The sequence below is a fragment of the Hibiscus syriacus genome, unplaced genomic scaffold, assembly GCF_006381635.1.
Source record: "Hibiscus syriacus cultivar Baekdansim isolate YM2019G1 unplaced genomic scaffold, ASM638163v2 tig00003715_pilon, whole genome shotgun sequence".
Classification (NCBI taxonomy): Eukaryota; Viridiplantae; Streptophyta; class Magnoliopsida; order Malvales; family Malvaceae; genus Hibiscus; species Hibiscus syriacus.
The window spans coordinates 983,465-1,004,581 of NW_024061980.1; the positions used below are offsets into that span (position 1 = coordinate 983,465).

Consider the following 21,117-nt stretch of genomic DNA (forward strand, 5'->3'; position numbering starts at 1 on the left):
AAAATATTTGTTGGATTTTCTGAGAGGCTTAAATACAATTATTACTACTTTTACAACACCATCTTATCTTATTTTCTGAAAACTCTTACATGGTTTATTTATTTAGTATTACAAAGATTTATCTAAAACACAATTAAATGTTAGCTTTGTTTGTTTAATTCTCATCTTTGACTTTGACTCCCCTTATTACTCCCATTCTCTCACTCTCCAGTTCGCTTCGTCTATGTACACAGCATTGCAGTGTTATCAATTTCATTCGATGATGGAATCCACGCGGTAAGAAAAGACTGGGTTTATGATCAAGAGATAAAAAAAGGGGGGAAATCTTTTACATGAAAATGAAAATGAAAATGAAAATGAAAATGAAAATGAAATGTAAAAGGTAAGGAAACGAAAGAATGATGAGGTGGTGAAAAGGGGGAAATGCTTAAGGGAACAAGAAGAAACCTTGGATCCAAAAAGTTAAAAGCTTTTTTATTTATTTTCTCTTACTTTCTCGCTTCCCAAACACAACTTTTCCTCTCCCCTGCTTAGTACTAGACTAGTAGCGTTCTTCTACCTGTCCTTCACACGAATTCCATCACGCTCAAAGCAAAGAAAGGCGAAAAGAACCAACTTTTCTTGGGGAGTTTGGTTGAAAATTTGAGGTTTAGGCCAATGGGAGCTCGTTGCTCCAAACTATCACTTTGCTGGTGGCCGTCAAATCTCAAGTCAAAACTCAACGACTCTTCCGATCTCGGTTAGTTGGTTGACTTATTTCCATCACTTTCTCGAGAAAATAGTCTTCAAATTTGTTTCCTTTTTTGTTTCATAAATTTTAAATTTTATTTGGTTCTGTTCACATCAGAGAATGGAGAGGAAGCTTTACCTGGATTCAGCGAGTACAGCTTGGACCAATTAAGAGCTGCCACTTCAGGTTTCTCGACGGACAACATTGTATCGGAGCATGGAGAAAGCTCCCAATGTAGTGTACCGAGGAAGCTCGACGAGGATCGTTTGTTCGCCGTTAAACGTTTCAATAGATCGGCTTGGCCTGACCCTCGACAGCTCCTCGTATATATAAATATATTACTTTCCATTTTTTACTGCAATTTATTTTGATATTTCTTTTTTGATTGATTTGTAACTATCGTTTTCTCTTCATTTTGGCGTCATTCCAGGAGGAAGCGAGAGCAGTTGGACAGTTAAGAAGCGATCGGTTAGCAAATTTGATTGGTTGTTGCTGTGACGGAGATGAGAGATTGTTAGTAGCTGAGTTTATGCCTAATGAGACTCTCTCTAATCTTTTCACTGTAATTTTCACTATTTTCATCTAGTTTATACTTGGATTTGATTATAGTCTAGCAAATAAGTATCAGTCTCATAGAGTCTTCATTTCCTTCAATATACTGCTAATGGAAATCTTTTGTATCTTACTAATTATGCTATTGTTTTGTACTCTGTTGAAATGGTGTAGGGGAGTATCAGCATATGAAATGGCCGATGAGGCTGAGGGTGGCACTATATCTAGCGCAGGCACTTGAATATTGCAGCAGTAAAGGGAGGGCTTTGTATCACGATCTTAATGCTTATAGAATCCTGTTTGATCAGGTAATTTTATTCTTTATACCATCCGTATTCGAACCTTACATCATATGTTCGCATTTAGATTCGTATTTAATTGCTTACAGCAATGGGTTACTTCTTGACAGGATGGTAATCCCAGACTCTCTAGCCAGAGTATCTAAGGACAGGTAAAATACTGTGCAAAGTTTATGGGAACTCTTGTAATTGCAACTGTCAGTATATTATAAGATATGCGTACTTATTTGTGCAAAGTATGTGCATTTAACTTTGGGTACGTTTTTCCTCGTGAAACATGTATTGTTCATTGGCTGAGCTAATTTATACGCATTAACATGGCAGGAAGGGTTTCCCGGAGAGTGTGGTTACAGTTTTGGAACTCTTTGCTTGATCTTCTCAGTGGCAAGCATATACCACCAAGCCATGTGAGTTCTCGTGTCTCTCCGATTAAGGCGAAAGTTTGCTTGAAATCTTCCTTCATAAGAATTTAATAAACTATTAAAATTGTAGATATCTGCAGTGCATCATAGTATATATCCACAGGAGATAATTAAATGCTTAAATGTGGACTATCATCGTTGCAGGCATTGGACCTAATACAGGGTAAAAACTTTCTGATGCTAATGGACTCAAACCTGGTGGGTCAGTTTTCAAATGATGATGGACTGAACTAGTGCGGTTAGCCTCACGCTGTTTGCAGTATGAAGCTGAGAGGCCAAATGTGAAGTCTCTTGTAACTGCTCTTACCCCTCTTCAGAAGGAAACCGAGGTATACTCGCATATTCTCCGCTTTCTTCTCTAATTCTTTTCTTCAACCTTTATTCTAGAAAGTCCACACCAAAATACTAGTGCCTTCACGTGAAACCAAACTAGACCCTGTTAGTCCAAGTGTTCTCTTTTAGCTTGGTGAACAATGGATTTGCTGTGACTGATAAGACCATCTTTGTAATTTTGTATGGAAATTAGGAATAGCTTGAAGCCTTTTATGACAGTGATAAAAAAATATGAACTTTTCTTTAAGGCTTTGAAACATTGAGTGCAGTACTGATATATTTTTCTGTGAACAGTTTGCTACCTTTTAACTTGTATTATTTTAACAGGTACCATCACATGTTTTGATGGGCATTCCCCTCGGAATAGCCGTCAAAGCAAACAATGTTACTAACACCTCTAGGTGAAGCATGCTCAAGAATGGATCTTACTGCAATACATGAAATATTAGAAATATTGGATACAAAGATGATGAGGGATTGCAAATGAGGTCAGCAATCTATACAGTTTATGTTACATATAATATAAAATCAAAAGAAAGCCTTAACCTTGCTTTGGGGTTGAACAAAGCTAGCTGATAGGATCGTTGGTTGCATTTCGAAAAGTTAATGAGTCTGTAAAACATGTACTACTGAATGCTGCTTCATCGTTCAAACCCTGATATAAGCACAGAAATGCTTAGCATTATCAAATTGTTTAAGCGAATTGTCACATGGATCCTCTTTTGAAATTCCTTATGCTAACGGGTATTGAATTTTGCTGTTTCTAGCTTTCTTTCCAAATGTGGACAGATCAAAATACAGGAGACTCTGAATTCCAAAAACGTGGAGATACTGCTTTCCGGGCAAAAGACTTTGGAACAGCCATTGAATGCTACACGGACGTAAGCCTTCTATTTACAATTTGGCAACCTGCAACAAAATTCCACAGTACCTCGAGATTAAATTTCAACCCATGATGCTTATAAGTTTAATGATGTGCCTTGCTATAGTTCATGAGGGGGGACAATGATATCTCCAACTGTTTGCTAGACGCTGCTTGTGCTACTTGATGAATGATGGCACAAGAAGCACTCGGAGATGCTATGCAAGCACAGGTATATCTCCGGAGTGGCCGACGGCATTCTATCTCCAAGCTGCCGCCCTGTTTAGCCTTGGGATGGACACGATGCACAGGAAATCCTGAAAGACGGTACAAACTTGGAATCCAAAAAACATAGAAACTGAAATTCTATAGCCTTTTTATTGGGTCCTTTGAGTTCATCTTGTATCTTCCCGTCATATTTCCACCTTCCCATGTTATCTCAGCACCACCGTAATTGTAACGCCCCAAGTGTGCTTACGGTGTTGTCGTCTTTTATTCACTCATTTCTGAACACTATTTTAATGATAACAACAATGAATGTTTCATTTTTTTTCTTCTGCCTCGTATAATTCTACTGTTTAACTGAACATTAATTGTATTTTTTACAGGGAATGTCGATTCTTTTTTTTTTTTAAAAACCCATAATTTAAAATTTAGTACATTGTTGATGAAATCAATTAACCAAGAATATCCCCAGCACCAAAACCTTTATGTTCGGTAAGAAATACAGAACTGCGACAAACACTGTATCAGAACAAAATGTAAAACAAAAAAACATCAAAAACATCTACAGTCCACCTTCAGCAACCGGCACCAGCCATGCTTTTACATGTAAAAATAATATAGAATGGTGAATGGCAGTATATTACATCGGAGGCTGACCGGCAGCACTAAGCATCTGGCCAATCATACTATTCACCTACAGAAGTAAGAAAGGTTGTATGCATAACAATCAAGTTTCAGCCAACTAATAAAATAAAATCAAAGAAACTCATAATCCCAAATCAAGACGCGGGTAGTAGTTTGACTCAAATTGAAGAGATGATTTACAAGAACTTTTAGCAAAGTATGTAGGACTAGGACCAGAAAAACACCATGTGTTGTATACAGCTTGTAAATAATAACTCTGGTCAATTAAGATAGAACGAGGATGCATTATATATAGTTAGTACAAAGACAAGCTTACTTCGATAATACACACACATGTATATATGTACATGAATACTTTGAAACCTTACCTGCCATATTTTGAAACACAGCGGTCAATGCAACTATTTTCACCCATGTTTAGCTCAGCTTCCTTGTACCTAAAGCAGAAAGATATTATCATTGGCACCATTTCCATGGGGAAAAAGCATTGTATAGTGTATATAATGTATATCACTTAAGTAGATTGACAGACATACAAGAAGGTGGGATAGAGGCAGTTCATACCTTTTGTCAACGCAATTGTTGAAACATGTTTGTGCAAGCCTGAATGAAAATCATAAAACAAAATGAACTCGAGAGCTTGAGTAATGGATTTACTCTGTGATTAAAATTGAATAAAACATGCCAGTCCTGCTTAAATGAAGTCTGGGGCTAAATTTGTAAATTGGATTTACTCTATGCTAAAACTGAAATTGTTTTAGAGAGCTTTAGAAAATTGTCACCTTTTCTGCTAGGGTAAACGATTCTCTCACAAATGAATTTGTTTCTCCCGAAGATTGAGACACGATCCATTATCTCTCTTTTATTCATGGGATTATCGACATTATTTCGCAAGGCTCAACAAAATAGTGTATTAAAGGTATGTGTGCTTGTCAGGTGAGTCTTCGTGTCTCACACTTACTATTTACCGATGATAATTTGGTTTCTTAAAAATTTGTCTAAAGCCAACATATAAAAGAGATCTTGAATATCTCTGTCTCTGCTTCTGGGCAGGGCCGGCCCTAGGCATAGGCCAGGGGCGACTGCCTAGGGCCCAAATTTAGAGGACTCATTTTAAATTATTTTAAGTTTAATAATTAAAAATATTTTTAAACATATTTTTTTTTTTTTAAATACTTGAAAATATGGTAATTTAATGGGCTCCAATAATTAAAAAATATTTTTAAACATCATTTTTTATTTTAAAAAACTCAAAAATATAATAATTAGTGGGGCCCCATTTTAATGATGGAAAAATCTAGGTATGAGCTCTCACTTGTCTTCTTGTCATCACCTTCTGACCTAGTGTCCTTAAAATATCAGGACCGGGCCTGCTTCTGGGCAGAGAGTTAGATAAATTTATCATATATTTCAATCCAACATGATAAGGTCATTATCATGGGATTCCGTTGCATATTGGAAAGAATAAAACACCTTTGGTTATATACGTGATAAGGTTACGGCTCGAGTTACATGTTGGACCAAGTCTTTACTATCCTATGGGGTAGACAGGTCGTCCTTAAATTTGTGGCACAAGTTTTACTTCAGTATGAGATGGCATGCTATCTATTCCCTAAACATCTGTTTGATGAAATGACTGCTATCATGTGTCGATATTGGTGGACAGGAAAAATGTCTGCATGGGTTGGCCTATGAAAACTTGGTCAACTTTTTGTAAGCCTAAGTGTCGAGGAGGCTTTGGTTACGTGATTTTCGATCCTTAAGTATGACCCTACTTGGGAAGCAGGTTTGGCGCATAGCAAAACGCCTTGCTAGTTTGCTCTCTAGTGTTCTTCGGACGAAATATCCAGATTGGAATTTACCGAATGCTCGTATTGGTAATAATAGTTCATATAGCTGGAAAGGAATTTATGAGGCGATACAAGCCTTTTCAGGTGCGTTTTACCGGATGATACGTACGGAGAGTAGGATAAATCTGGTTTCTAATAAGTGTGGTGACTCAAATATGGTTAATTTATCTAGAGACTACTCGCACATGTCCATACAAAGCTTCTGTGGTTCGAGCTTTATGATTGCAGATCAGCCATTGTGGGATGAGGAGAAGGTCCGTACGACATTTACAATATTCAATATAGAACAAATTCTTGATACGTTTATCGCTCCAAGTGCTATGGAGCCCATTATTTGGAGTAACCACGATTCCCGTCAATTCAGTTCGTTCTGGTATTGGTGGTTGCAATGACTTATTTACACTATAAAGGCTGCCTCAAAGGTCTGGAAAGCCATGTCGAGCTTCAAACGCTCCCTAAGTTCAGGTTATTTGCATAGAGGAATGGCACACGGTGGATTGCCAGTTGGCTATTGGCTTCGAGCAGCAGGTTTAGGGAATGGAATTTACCCGATGTGTCAAAGAGAAGAGGAGATTGTGGTTCATATTCTTCGTAATTACTCGTATGCACAGGAAGCATTTACCTCTACAGGTTTAAGTGAAACTTTCCTCACTAGCCAATTACTTTCTCCTTTTAATTGGCTTGAGGCAGCATTGGTTTCTCTTGATCCCGACAGTTTTGTAAATTTTATTATGCTTATTTGGAATATATTATATGGGCAAAATGCGATGATACATGAAGGACGTATGCAACCACCTTGGGTGGTGGTAGCGAATGCTAAGACGTTCCAACAAGATTTCTTGCAGGCTCGGTGTAATCTTCAGGCACAGAGTAGTCCAGGTGCTGGGTAAATGCCTTATTTTTTTCAGGCCTTCAACAACTACTTGGAAGCCCCCCGATTGAGGTTGTGAAGATTAATGTTGATGGTGCTTTTGACTCAAACAAACATCTTGCGGCTGTTGGAGTCATTGCGGGGATTTTGCTAGCTTTGTCCTTGGTAGGGTTGCACATAATTCGGATTTCAATCCGATCCGGATCGGTTTTTATCCGATCCGGTTTTTTCCCATAGAAAAAACCGGTTTATAAAATAACCGGTTCGGTTTCTAACCGGTTTTGGAGGGCCGGATATCCTAACCGTGTAACCGGTTTCGGTTTTAAAAAAACCGGTTTTTTTAAAAAACCGGTTATAAAAAATCGATTTTAATATTCAAGATTGCTCATAGGGAACCGATTCCCCCCCAAGGGGTACCGATTCCTCACTGAATGGTTTGGCTCCGAGATTTCCAGAATGCTCGGAGGGAACCGATTCCCCCATAGGGTACCGATTCCCCCTATTCACGGTCGAAATTTGAATTTTACACTTAGGGAACCGATTCCCTATGAGAGGGTACTGATTCCCCCACGCTCTAAGCATTTTATTAAATGTTTTCACACTTAAACGGCTATATTATCTTCATTAATTATCACTAACGTTCAGAAGTGATTCAAGGTGTATTTAAGCAAGCTTAGAAGTCATTGATCAAAGACAAGAAACAAGCAACTAGAATCAAGAGAGAATCAAGAGAAAGCATCAAACCTCAAGTATAAATTCAAATACTTAATTGAAATACTTAATTAACTCAACATAATTGAAATACTTAAATACTTCCAAGTTTGATAAATTCAAATACTTAAAAACTTCCAAGTTCGATAAATTCAATACTTAAAAACTTCAAGTTCGATAATTGAAACAAAGTTACGATAATTGAAATAAAGTTATAAAATAAACTACATTGCCATCTCTTCTTCATCATCTTCGCCTTCTTCGTTGGAGGGGATATTCCAAGTTCGACTTCTTCAATGTGTAAGTTTGCTTCCAAATCGGCATCAATTGCATCTTCTAGGGTGGTGATATGTTGCTTACGAGCCGCTCCATCCAAATAATCCTTTAAACAATGCATACTTCCACCGACTCGGGACTTAGTCTTGATCCCGTTGTGATATAACCCTGCCACTAACAGAAAAAGCGGATTCCGAAGCTACCGTAGAAGCTTGGACGGTTAGTAAATCACGGGCCATGGCGGCTAGAATCGGAAATTGTGCTTCCTTTTCTTTCCACCAAGCCAAATATCCAAACTTTCAAACTCTTCAAATGTCATTTTGATAGAAAATCGCATGACATGTAATTTCCCAACTCGCTACTTGGGTGGTAGTACGTGATCGTTTGGATTGGGAATTTACAAGAGTTTAAAAGATTCAAATTTATGTTACTTGGACGTCTACTAGATGATTCCGCATTCATTCTCATTTGATCGTGTATTACACTACTTGATCCGTATTAGTTAAATTGCAAACATGTCTCGAAAACATTTGTTAAAATAATTTATTTGGTTTTGGACAAAGTTGGGTTCATCATCGGTTAGATTAAAAGCAAACGCAATTTGTTCAATTAGTTTTCAACCCCACCAACATTTAACGTTGGGTTTAAAGCGGCGGCACAAGTAAAAATGGGGGGAATCTCCTTAAAATATTTTAAAAGTTTTTCCTTCATTGCAAAGCCAATTTCTTGAAAAACTTCGGTTCAAATTCAAAGTCATTTAGTCGGGTAGCCAACAAAAATATTTGATTAAGAACCAACGGGCTAGTAGGGTAATAAACACCGGATAAAAAAGTTGTTGCATTTTTAAAAACCTCAAGCAAATCGGTTATTTTGGCTATAGTTTCCCAACTCGAATCCGGATAAATGTCTGAGACATGACCCCTCTCGAAAGCCGATCGTGAAATGTTTGCAATGTTTCCCTTTGCCTTAAGGCAGTATGCATCATCATCCAAGTTGAGTTCCAACGAGTTGGACAATCCAAATTAGGACCCAAAGCTTTTTTATTAACAGACTTACAAAATCGTTTATAATCATTAGTCTTTGTGTTGTTACAAAGAATCGATTTTATCATTGTTTTAAATTCTAATCTGGCTCAATAACCTCCAAACCGGCTTGCACGGATAAATTAATTATGTGTGCAACGCAATGGGTATGAAAAAACGCACCGTCTAAAATCGGTGAAGTAATATTTCAATCTTGGAACCGCGTTTGTATTATTCGATGCATTATCAAAGGATATAGAAAAAACTTTATTTTCTAATAAAGACAAATTACCCGTTTAAAAGTGTAAATAAATTAGCACCGGTATGGGGCTCACCGAATAATTCAAACGCGATTGTTCTTTTCATCATTTGCCAATTATCTTGATCTAACCAATGTGACGTAACGGCTAAAAAAAATTCCGGTATTATGAGGGGAACTCCAAACGTCACATGTAAGCGACACCATAACGGTGTTCTTGGAATCCTAAAATCATTTTTCCCTCGCCGTACGCCACATTTTTATAGCATCTCTTCTAAGGGTAGTACGACTTACTTGAGTATAACGTGGTTGCATTAGTTGTTGAATTGTTGTCGTGAATCTTCATCATCAAAGTGGTCGAACGGCAATGCTTTTGTAATCACGAAACTTTGTAAACTTATCGTAATTTTTCGTTGTCGTAAACAAAAACACCACCTTGCGGTGTAAGATTCGATTGACTAGGATCCGATCTTGAGCGAAGTGCCTTGCATGATTTTGTCAAATGGTTCTTCAACGTTGTGTTTCCTTCCGATGCAAGAAACTTTAGACAAAGTTTACAACGCCCTCCTCGAGCCATTTGACATCTCACATAAATCGTAGTGATCCCAAATCTTTGTTTCGAGTGTGTTCGATCACTCTCACGACTTCAAGGTTTCCCCCGACGGAAGATTCAACAGTGTTACTCATGATGAATAAAAATTACAAAACTAAGATTTGAGAGATGTTTAAGTGTTGTGTAATAAGATTTGAGAAAGTTGTAATCAACCAAATACATCCCCAACCTATTTATACATGTTTAAGATGGTAAAATAGTAATTTTTTAAAGAAAAAAACGGTCAAAAACGGTCACAAACGGCTATATTAACGGCTAGTTTTTTAAACCCAGACCGATTTTTTTTTTCGGATAAAAATCGGTTTTTTAACCGGTTTTTTTCAAACCGGTTTTTTATCCGGTTAAAAAACCGGTCTGGATTTTTTTCTCCAAACCAGTTAAAATAACCGGTTTAAAAAAATCCGATCCGGTTAAAAAAAAACCGATTTTTCCCAAAACCGGTTTCGGATATTTTTTTCGGATATTCGAATTTTTTGTGCACCCCTAGTCCTCGGTGATCTTGCCGCAACTTCTAGGTGTGTGGAGGCAGGGTTAGCTGAGACCTATGCTGTTATAGCAGGCCTGCAGATGGCTTGTGATCGCAAATGGAGTGAGTTCGATGTTGAATCGGACTCCATGCTTATCGTTAATAAGCTGCAGCAATCGAGGAAAGACATGGCTCAGATTTTATCGTTTCTTTCCAACTTTTACTTCTGGATATCAAATTTTTTTATTAATGGAGGAACGATAAAACCATTTTTGGTCAATAAGATGACACGAATGCTTAATACACTAGAGATTTAATCATCTCTTGTTTCATCAGTTGACAATTTAGCAGATCACTCGGTTAAACTTGGAATGCAAGAAAATAGATGATTTAGAAACTTTGTCCGAGTTTCACATAAAACAAAAGGCAGGCTTAATGAGCATGAAAATATCCAGAATGCAACAACAGTTGCATCAAAAACAAACGACTTAACCGTTTAGAATAGTCAAAATGGCAATAACTATCCTCATCATTCCTCATATTCTGGCTCCTCTTCCTCGTACTCTTCATCATCAGCTGTTGCATCTTGGTACTGCTGATACTCTGAGACCAGATCATTCATGTTGCTCTCTGCTTCAGTGAACTCCATCTCATCCATGCCTTCCCCTGTGTACCAATGCAAGAAAGCCTTCCTCCTAAACATGGCTGTAAACTGCTCGCTCACACGCCTGAACATTTCCTGGATGGATGTTGAATTGCCGATGAATGTTGACGCCATTTTGAGTCCGGTGGGCGGGATGTCACAAACTGTAGACTTCACGTTGTTTGGAATCCACTCAACAAAGTATGAGGAGTTCTTGTTCTGAACATTCAGCATCTGTTCATCGACTTCCTTGGTGCTCATTTTACCACGGAACATGGCTGATGCAGTCAAGTAACGACCATGTCGTGGATCAGCTGCACACATGTTCTTGGCGTCCCACATTTGCTGAGTGAGCTCCGGTACTGTTAGAGCTCGGTACTGTTGAGATCCTCTGGAAGTGAGTGGAGCAAAACCAACCATGAAAAAGTGAAGCCTGGGGAAGGGGATGAGATTCACAGCAAGTTTCCTGAGATCAGAGTTGAGCTGGCCAGGGAATCGTAAGCAGCATGTAACTCCAGACATTGTTGCAGATATCAAATGGTTCAAATCACCAACTATGTAAGGATCAAAAGGAAAACAAAAAAAGATGTAAGACTTCTAAAAATTTCAAAACAAATCTAAGTTCTAAAATCTAAACCAACCTAATTTTAGCCCCAAATAAACCAGTTAAGCATAGCAAAGAGCTATCAGATCCAAAACCCACCAGCACCAGATCCAAACAATGAGCCATGATAGTTAACTTTAGAACTACTAAATCACACCCTAATTAACAATCTAAACAAAACTAAGGTATAAATGGGGGAAAACTTACAGCTGGGAGTAGTGAGCTTGAGTGTGCGAAAACAAATGTCGTACAAGGCCTCATTGTCGAGAACCATACATTCATCAGCGTTTTCAACCAATTGGTGAACAGACAAAGTAGCATTGTAAGGCTCCACGACTGTGTCAGAGACCTTAGGAGAGGGGAAAACTGAGAAGGTCAGCATCATCCTATCAGGGTATTCCTCCCTAATCTTCGATATCAACAGTGTTCCCATTCCAGATCCAGTTCCTCCTCCCAAAGAATGAAACCTGAAAGCCTAAAAGCAGTTCAACACCAGTTAATATACAAGAAGCTAAATCGTTCAGATCCGGTGTAGATATGTTTCAAAAGATAGTTTACCTTGAAGGCAATCGCAGTTTTCAGCCTCTTTACGAACAACATCAAGTACAGAGTCGATTAACTCAGCACCTTCAGTGTAATGACCTTTAGCCCAGTTGTTACCAGCACCGGACTGCCCAAAAACAAAGTTATCTGGTCTAAAGATCTGACCGACGGGACCGGATCTGATACTGTCCATGGTTCCAGGCTCAAGGTCCATGAGAACAGCACGAGGGACAAATCTACCACCGCTGGCTTCATTATAGTAGACATTAATGCGCTCAAGTTGAAGATCCAAGTCCCCTTGGTAACGACCGGTGGGATCTATGCCGTGTTCGGCACAAACAACTTCCCAGAACTTGGCTCCGATTTGGTTGCCGCATTGGCCACCTTGAATGTGAAGGATCTCACGCATTTTGTTCGGGGGAAATGACAGACTGTAACGAAGAAAAAGAGAAAACAGAGAGATGAGATGAAATGAAATGGCTTCCGGGGAATGGATGTTTATATTTTAGAGGGAGGTGATGGGTGATGAGATTTTTCATTTTTTTTTCTTTCTATTTTTTATTATAAAAATTTAATTATCTTTTACTGTACAGCTTGACTCTTGGCTTGCGTTGGTTGGCTTGTTTGTTATGTTACATTTTTTTTTTGAAATTTGAATCGATGGTTACGAGGCCGTGGCTGACAAACAGTAACTAAAAAGTAATGGTTAAGTTAAACTAAAAATTAAAGACTAAAAAAGTTTCAAATTGCAGAGACAGCTGGCCATGGGCTTCCTAGCCCTTATAGGATGTTTGAAAATTAATATTTTAATATAAAACATCCATCGTATTATTTCTTAAAGTAAGATTTTTTATTAGTTTAAAGACGTGTATTTTTAGGATCTTTATTTATTTACATACTCCAAGCACTCGTATCTTCATTTATTTAAAAATACTATATAATCATGAAGTCTTCATATTTAACTTGAAGACATGTGAAACACTTGATATTTTTAAATTAATACTATATAATTCATTAAAATAATCCTAAAATTAGACTATTAAAAATTAAAAAATCTCACTTATTATCTTAGTAATTTTATCATATTCTTAGTCTAGGCTACTGTCACACAAGAATAACTATCACGTAATGTTAACATCCATCCATTGTATTCAAATCATCACATCAAAAATTTAATTAATAAGGGTAAATTACAATCGATTTTCTCGGTATATCACCGGTGATCGGTATTATTATTGATCTAACACCAGTCAGATTATATTTCCCGATCTAACACCCTTAGCAGGAAAGCGCGCCCCCTGCACCGCGCTATATGCTGATTTGGCGCCACGTGGGTATAACGCGCCCCCCTGCCCCGCGATATACGGTGATCTGGCGCCACGTGGGTATAGGCGCCCCCTGATCCACGCTATACCTGGATATCTGACACGTGGGGTATAGCGCGGTGCAAGGGGCGCGCTATACCCCTAAATACCCAACCCCTCACGTCCCCATCCTCCCTTGAATAGATGATTTTGTATATTAATAATTTTATACAGCGTATAACAATTTTTTTCCTTGAATAGGTGGTCTACTGATAGGAAAAATCATTAGGAGTTACCTGATGATTTAGAAAAGATTAAGGTGCTAATCAATCAGAATGTTGGCACACAGGTATGAATTTTAATGTTTAAAAATTGATTTTAGATTATAGTTATATAATTAGATTATTATTTTGATAAAAATTATATATTATTTGTTTTAGTTTGAATGGGTGCCATATTCTACTAATGATGTGAGGGCGGTGATCCCACATGAGTTGAGGGGTCCATCAGATGTTTGGATGGCGATGGTCCCTCTGATGTGTTATGCGACCGTCGAGTGGCACTCCACTGATCGCGTGCTCCGGCAGTTTGGTTGTTTTCAACCAATTCCGGAAACACCTCGCAATATGGACGAGTTGCATATCTTAGATAGACGCGGCAAGACAGATATAGATTGGCTGGTGAGGCATCATGGGTGGGTCGTGTTGTGGGAGGATCGACATCGGCGCCTTCCCCGTAGAGAGCCCATTTTTTGATAACCTCTTGATGTATGCTGAGGATTATTATGAGTGGTTCAACAGTAACGGGAAACTGTTTCTACTTCCCGAGGATGCACATTGGACCCAAAGACTCAATTGCTGCTTTGATCCCAGCTCCGCGATCTGAAATGACACAAATTTTTCCCTCGTGATAATATGTGCACGTAAATTTTGGAGAAAAAAAGCCCAAGAATCTGTATCTTCTCCTTCGACAAGAGCAAAAGCAATTGGAAGAATATTGCGATTGTCATCTTGGATAACTGCCAATAATAAAACTTGCTTGTATTTTCCATACAAGAAAGTCCCGTCGATCTGGACCATAGGCTTGCAATATTTGGCAGCATTAACGCACTGTGGGTAACTCCAAAAAACCCGGTAGAATTGGTATCGATCGCGAAGAACTCTGTAACACCCCCAACCCGGATACGAGTCCGACGTGTCACATTGACTTTTCAAATCTTGACTCTTAAGAAAAATCCCGGGAAATTTAAAACTTTATTTAAAACAAAATACAGACTTGATCAGAGTGCTCGTACTTAATGACTTATTACATGACAACACTTTATACATAACCAAATACATACTTTGTCAAATACTTCTGATATGATCTTTTAGTAGTGATACTGTCTTTGCCACTTCTATTCTTTCACTTCTCGTTCTTGGTACCTACGTGTAAATCACTTACACGCTAAGTCATAGACTTAGTGAGGCATATAAAACATATATATAACCATATATCATTTCATATAAATAAAAGACATACATATACAAACACTATCAATAATCCTTTCCACTTACCATATACTCATCATATAACACATATAATTCATGTATGTGCATTCATATCATTGAATCACTACATATCAATATGCATGAATCTATGGTATGATAACAATATACAATCAGGTCATGCACACATGCAACTTACCTTCTTTTATCACTTTCACTTTCATTTGTCTTTCAATTTCATTGCCCATGTATATATTGAGAATAGAGGTATGTGAGTACATTGAGGTTGTGCACTAATGCTGTCACCACAGCTCGTATAAATGTCCGAAGGACCTATCCAGAGGTCACACAGACCCCGGTAACTATCCAGAGGTCATAAAGAACCTCAGCAACTATCCATAGGTCCCAAAGAACCTAGGTAAACTGTCCATATGTTCCTTAGAACATAGGTATACTGTCCATATGTCTCGAAAGACATAGGTAAAACCCTCGACTCTTGGCATGCCAACTATACCTATAGCTCTCGTATCATATACTATGGGCATTTATTTACATTTCGTATCACTTGTTCTTTCTCTTCTGTCACATACCACATGTATGTGTAACCATATATCTCATATCATATCACATGTATTATATATATATATATGTATTCATGTAAATCATTTCATGTAATTCATATCACATATATCACATGTGCATATAAGCTTGTAGCTTCTTTCACATATACATGTAGTCACATAGCTTTCTTTCATGTAACCATGCATGTCATGTCAAATAACATATATCATATGTTGCATTTTCACTTAAGCATATAAATCATATACATAGCATCCATCTATTTCTATGTATTAATGCATACATGGTAATCACATAACAATTTAGAAGTTACTTCTTACCATAGTAACTCCATCACTGGCTTATCACAAGCCAATGTTAATTCAATAAAATAAGTACAAAATAAATTGCACTCACCTTAGCTTTGCTTTGATTCGATTCTAATTCCTCAATTGTCCTGAAACGGATCACTTTCTATCTCTACATAACAATACACAGATTCATATCAATATTCCAATTGATATATTCTAAACTGTCACTTCTTAGGCAAAGAGAAAAGCCCATTTCCTCTTTCAATGAAGGTATGCATCGATGCACTACTTGTGCATCGGTGCATAAAATGCATTCGATGTTTTTATTTTAAAAGGATGCATCGATGCATTATCTATGCATCGATGCATCAAAGGCATTCGATGTCCTTCTTTTAAAGGAATGCATCGATGCACTTATGAATGTGCATCGATGCACCTTGTCCAGAAATTGCATTTCAAGCCCGAAATTCATCAATTCTTCATTCAATTCTTCTATTTTAATCGCCTATTATGACTTTAAACTCAACTATCATTATTGAAACCAACTTATGTCCATATAAATCATATTTATCTTCCATATTTCATCAAGATTCTTAAAATTAAGAATCTTACTAAACTTTCAAATTTGTTATAAATCTTTTCTACTTCATAAATCTTTATTCTTCTTGATGACAAGTCAAATTCCATCTTAAAAATCTTATTAACTCTTTTCCAAAATTTCCTTTAAAAACCATTTTCTTTAATCTTTCATAACTTCTTTATCTTTCAACCTTAAGATAACCTAAGCTTTCCTTAAGCTTAGTTATTATCTAATGATCAAAACCCAACCATAAATTTAGCAAATAACCAACTAACAAAGAAACTCACCTTTGCAAGCTGGCTCTTCACGTTTGAGAGAAGATGAAGATGAAGAAGATAAGTCTAAAACTTATCTCTTTAATCATACCTCTCATATCCATTTATTAATATTTAATATTATCTTTGTTCAATGACCATTTTGCCATTCATCTACTTTAATAATTACTAACAACTTTTAGGAATTATTTCCAAATAAATCATTGAATTATTCCATTCTTCTACTTAATTCATCAAATTCTTAAACTTTACAATTTAGCCACTAACCTCTAGTTTGGGATGTTACAAACTCGATCATTATAGTATGCATAGGAGGTTTCAAAGTCCACAATTGTCCAAGGATTCAACGTCCGCACCAGCCTAAACCAACCTGGAAGTTCGTTGTAAGATGCATCACATTCGCCATGAAGTTTGACAATGGCATTTTGTTTTGCCAACCAAACTTTTTTATAGGAAACGGTGTACCCATACTACGATTGTATAGTTGAAATCAACACTGCAACATCTATATGAGAGCTTGCTTTTACCATGGGCATGATGGCTTGGCATATCACTTCAGAGTCCACGTTCGGATGATCTTGGCTGACCCCTCCAGCACAACATGTGTGAGGATCGTTGTATATTGTTAGTTCACATATGTTGTTTTTCCTCTTCATTTTCGATATACGAACCATCCAATTGCATCTATTTTTGCGTTGGGCACAGTAGCTTACATATTTTTCGTTCGTCGAACGGTTGACTCTGGACTGAACAAAATTACGGATATTGTAATTTTTGATAGCCATCATCGCTTCTTCTTTGCTTGAAAACTCCATGCCTAAAGATAACTCACCATCATTTATTGATGAGTAATATCCATAGTCAACGAGATGAGGCATATCCGCAAATTCTGGCCCGTACATTGCACCATAATCAGCTTCATACATGTGTGCAGGAGGGTAAGTTTGTGCCACATTTCTTGAAACTTCATCATCATCGGGGTTGAATTGCGGTGATTCTAGGTGAATGAACAATCCAGTCTCAGCACCATCTGCACCAGGCTCACGAAGCGGTTCTTCTGGTGGAGATGATGGTTCCTCCATGCTCTCCACATTTAGGTCGAAGAACCTACTACTTGCACGCCTTCCCCTTGAACTGGAAGGCATATCGACATTGAGATCGAAAAAACTCGCAGTCGAATGCCTCCCCCTGGAGTTTGAAGCCATTGTGTCAAATGGAAACTGCACAGATGGTTGCGTCGATGGCATCTCCATATTAAGGTCAAAGGGATTTGCAGATGAATGTCTTCCCCTTGAACTGGACGCGGTGTTGCCATACGGATTGTTTGTGGACCCACTTCGGTATATATCGTAAAGAGTTACGGATGAATGTCTCCCCATTATGACATTAAAATCATTACACATTATTGTAGTCGGGCTGTCAACTTGATCAACTTGTTCAGCTAGCCCATAGTGTGAGCTTAAAGATTGACCCCGAACAGCACGCACTTAAACAAAATGTGCATACATCTCAATAGCGGCGTCTGAATAATTACTTTGAGCTTCAACCATCATTTAAACATCATCATTGTTCGAAAGTTCGAACGCTGTATAAGTTAATGGAAACAATGATGTTGGAAATCTGTACTGCAACGACGACATTCTTCTGTTACTTCCAACATGAATCTTCCTCGAAATCTTCGTTATTAGCTCCTCAAGAGTTATGCTTCTCTTGAATGATATTTTAACACGCTCATTTGATATGAAAACAACGCCGGTTTCATCTTCTCGAATTTCACCATCATAATAAACAATAGCTGAAAGTCGCGTCATTCTTTGAGTTTAAAAGTGCGGCAATATTATATATGCAAAAAAAATAACTTAAACAAACCTGATTAAATAAATTATATATGAACGAAAATATAACACAATAAATTTTTTACACATCAACGTAAATAATTTAAATAATATAATTTTATATTATTACATGCACCGTAAAACTATTTCGACGTATGCTCCCGCTTTTTAATTTTACAAACATAAAAATTAATTGAAAATAATTAGAATATTTTTTTCAAATAATGATAATAAACAATAAGTATAATTAAAAAATTATAACAAAATTACCTTATAACGAAAAATCGCACGAGCTTCTAAATCAAATTTGAGAAGATTGCGAGAATTATTACTCGTTGACGGAATTGTTGTATTAATTTATAAGAGAGGAGAGATGCGAGGAGATGTGAGCCGGAGGAGTGTATTTATAAGCATATAAGGCGCGATACCTGCACCGCGCTATATGTAAAGATATAGCGCGGATCAGGGACTACGTTAAATATAATTTTGGTACGGTGTATATCGCGACCCCTAATCCGCGCTATACCCCTACGTGGCGTATAGCGCGAATCAGGGGGCGCGCTATACCCCACGTGTAACCCAGTTAGCGTATAGCGCAGTTCAGGTGGCGCGCTATACTCTACGTGACGCCAAATCAGCGTATAGCGCGGTGCAGGGGGCGCGCTTTCCTGCTAAGGATGTTAGATCGGGAAATATAATCTGACCGGTGTTAGATCGGTAATAATATCGATCACCGGTGATATACCGAGAAAAACACGTAAATTACAAATCCATCGTTTAATCTTTTTATTCATCATTAAACCCTTTAAATTTTTTATTTACTTTAATTCTTATAAAAAATGTAAATCTTAATTTATCTTTAATTCCTTGATAATAAAAAAAAATCTTCAGTTAAAAAGCGAAAAAAGAGAAAACAAAATATATATTTTGATTATACGTTAACCAAATTATAAATATTACACACCAAAGTGATTTAAGATTTTAAAATTTCAAATTTATAATCAAGTTTTATAAGTTTTAAAGTAATTTAAATTAAATCTAAAGTAATAAAGTTGTAAGAGATAATTTTAAATAAATTCATCGAAATAATTACAACGTCAATATGATACAAATGAAATTATAAAATTTTATCTTCGAAAGAAGAAGATAAAATTAAAAAAATGACATAAAATTTATGTCAATTAAAAATAATCCATAGCAACACAAGTGTCTATCAACATAAGTTTAATGAATAAAGTAAAAATACATATTCTGATAATTCTTTTAAGTAATATATGTTCAAAAAAATAACTTAATTAAAGCACATACATCTTATAAATATTAGGGGAATTCATTCGGTTAAAATGGTGGCTGATAGAACCGAATTATCATTAATTGAATTAATTGAACTTTTTTTCTTTAACTGTTAATCGAACTTGTTTTTTGAAAATATTAACTGCACCGAATAAATTTTGGTTAATTCGGTTAATTCAAAAATTAACCGATTATTTTTATAATTTTTTAATTTATATAAAAATTAAATATTTTTAATTAAAAAAATTTACAATTACTTTAAATAATATATAATTATAAAATAAAATTTTTATATGGATTCTTTTAATTAATTAATATTGATTTAGGTTTAAAAGTTATTGAATCTTAAATAATTAATTGGGTTTTAAATGGTTTGGGCTGAGCCCATATATTATATATAATATATTTAAAATTTAATTTCGGTTAATTAATCGATTTCGAACTGAATTAACCTTTAACCGAATTCTAAAAAATTTCTTAACCATTCCCCGACTGAATTAACCGAACTAATTCGGTTCGATCGATTAATTCAGTTAAAACCGAAAAATGAACACTCCTAATAAATATAATTTATTAAACTTAGTGTCTTTAAGAAAACAATACCATATTATTAGAGCTAAACAAAATATTAGCATTTATGTTACATATTATATTTTTATTTGAATTATAAAGATATTGTGTAGATTTTTTTAGAACTCGAATATTAATTGGATAACATTCTATTATTTAAGGATTAATATTCAACTAGAATGTGAATATGTTATAATGAACTTTTATTCGATTGAAATATGAATATGTTATTTATAAATTTATATTTGCTTAAATACAAAAATATTATTTATGAATTTATATTCAATTTAAATACGAATATATTATTACAAATATATACTCGATCGAAATATGATATTGAAGTTCACGAAGGATTGTTTTTCCTTTGAGAATTTCCTACAATATTGTATTAATCTTCTAGGTTAAACAAAATTTCGAAAGTTTTAACAAGTTTCATAAGATTTCACAATTTAGGATTCAAGAATTTAAAAATAAATTCTTTTTCTCTTTCACTAGTATAAACGAATGAGTATAGTTCATGATTTCTACAATTATGCTATTGTAGCTGATTGATAATCTAGTTATTGTATTATAGGATAGGAGACACACGACCAACAATTTCGAACATTAAAGGAGATACACACCAACAATCTCTAAATCTAGAGTGGTTGGATTTTGATTAGGAAAACAAGGGTTTTGCTGTTGCGAAAGTACAACCACGTCCGCTCATCTTTCTTACAGTATAGAGCCCCTTAGGTTTTCGTTTTCCAATTGGTGTCCACCATTTCACACGTTTCATCATCTCAGTTATTACTGTTTTTCCTGCCAAACATAATTTACAACAATTTTCCATGTAAATTGTATATTTGATTTTTTTTAATAGAGAAAATAACTTCAGTGACCGAAAATGCCTTATAATATATGATTTTAACCAACTTGTTTTGGATTTGCGAAAATAACCAACAAATTCGCAACGCGAACTCCAATTTCGCAACTCAG

General features: G+C 36.2%; 1 long non-coding RNA gene and 2 pseudogenes across 1 annotated transcript; 1 reads left to right on the top strand and 2 right to left on the bottom strand.

Moving 5' to 3' along the window:
* Positions 1–507: 507 nt before the first annotated feature.
* On the top strand, positions 508–3,385 carry LOC120181070 (annotated as a pseudogene).
* Positions 3,386–4,441: 1,056 nt separating this feature from the next.
* On the bottom strand, positions 4,442–20,560 carry LOC120180204. Its single transcript, XR_005521671.1, has 3 exons — positions 20,547–20,560; positions 4,633–4,724; positions 4,442–4,505 (listed from the first exon to the last, which is right to left on the bottom strand). It is a non-coding gene; the product is annotated as an uncharacterized LOC120180204 (long non-coding RNA).
* Positions 10,662–12,413, bottom strand: LOC120180195 (annotated as a pseudogene).
* Positions 20,561–21,117: the final 557 nt, after the last annotated feature.